This window comes from Numida meleagris, unplaced genomic scaffold (assembly GCF_002078875.1).
Source record: "Numida meleagris isolate 19003 breed g44 Domestic line unplaced genomic scaffold, NumMel1.0 unplaced_Scaffold1945, whole genome shotgun sequence".
NCBI classification, from domain to species: Eukaryota; Metazoa; Chordata; class Aves; order Galliformes; family Numididae; genus Numida; species Numida meleagris.
The window spans coordinates 1-1,489 of record NW_018363734.1 but is presented as its reverse complement, the minus strand read 5'-3'; the positions used below and the strand labels follow the sequence as shown (position 1 = coordinate 1,489).

The window sequence follows — 1,489 nt, the reverse complement described above, 5'->3', positions numbered from 1 at the left end:
TGGCCAAGCTGCTTGCGATACCCTTCTTTATACTTGTACTGCAGGGTTAAAGAAGGTCAGTAAATTTCACATTGGACTTTCTTCCCCTTTTGACTCTATTCTCTAACAAGTCCTGCAGAAAGCACTTTGCTAATCAAGCCTGGCAATATCACCATGCAGCTAGGCTTCTAAGTGCTACATCTCCCCACAACGGGCTACGCATCCATCGCACCCCACGCCTGCATTGGACTGCTGGGAGAACATGGAGGTCCACACAGCAACTCTAGTCAAGCTGGCTCCGGAGCCAGGAACACTGTCCTTGTGAAAAACAGGAAAGAACCCTCCAGAATGCTCCAGCAGGCAACCTGGGCTACATCCTGCTCTGCAATGTCTGTATTCCCTCACACAGCCCACAGCGCTACCAACAGTCTGTCTAGCACACGGCAGTGAAGCCCTATCCTCTTGACCTAGCCTGAGAACTCAGCTGAAACTACCCAACTACTTAAACTTGGGCAATGACAATGGACACCACTACACTTTTCCCTCCTCTTCTTTCTGAAACGTACAGTAAGCCTGAAAAATGACTGCATTCATCTCCCGTGAATAACGGAGCAACCCAGAATTATAAAATGCTGCATGAAAGAGAAAATTCAGAACCTACATGGCAGCAGCATGAAATGATATTCGGAATCACCAGCTGTGACAAACTAATGCCAGCCCAAACGTGGCTGGACCTGAAACAGCCCAAGCAAAGACAGAAAAATGCTTCTGTCGTATCACAGAACCTCCTCTGGGTTTTCTTTTCCAAAGCTCAGCTGTGCAGCTGCAGACATCAGCGGAGGGCAGAATTGCACTACTGACACCATCTCAACTCTCCTGCACGAGCAGAAGGAGCAACAAGCCACAAAAGGACGTTGCTTTTCATTAGGAGCTTCATCAAGCTCCAGCTGTCAAGTTCTCTATACAGCATACAGCGTCCTGCATTACACTGCACACACACAACAGGCATGAATAGGAAGAGTATCCTGAACCAACATCCTTACAGGCCAACTGAGCAGTAGACAGAGGTCAGAGCTCTAGTGACTCCACTCATCCGCATTTTCAATCACAACTCCTCATACGCGAGCACTGAAAAACTGCCCAAGATGGTGTGCCACCAAGGCTCCTGGGTACTTACATCACTGGCAATATCCCTGGAAGCTTTAGCAGACTTGATGGGAATGGCATCTGCACGTAGGTCATAGCCCTTCTTCTTATCTTCTTCCATTGCCAGCCTGTACATTTTCTGGAAGACAAGCAAGCATTCCCCACGTGAAACAAACAGCACTTCTTCCTCGAGTGCCTCTGTCCAGAACTGGACACCAAACCCCACAGGAACCACCTACCTCACTGTAGTTCACTTTGTTCTGCTGGGCCAGCAAAATACCAGGGGTATCTGGCATAATATGAACGCTGGTTTTGTCTTTCTCCCAGGCTGCTACGTATGAGCGCTGAAAAGATGAGCACAACA

At 48.4% G+C, this 1,489-nt stretch overlaps 1 long non-coding RNA gene across 1 annotated transcript; it reads right to left on the bottom strand.

Annotated features, from left to right (window-relative positions):
• On the bottom strand, positions 1 to 1,472 carry LOC110390776. The gene is made up of 3 exons (XR_002433847.1): positions 1,365 to 1,472; positions 1,157 to 1,264; positions 1 to 38 (listed from the first exon to the last, which is right to left on the bottom strand). It is a non-coding gene; the product is annotated as an uncharacterized LOC110390776 (long non-coding RNA).
• Between the last annotated feature and the right edge of the window lie 17 nt (positions 1,473 to 1,489).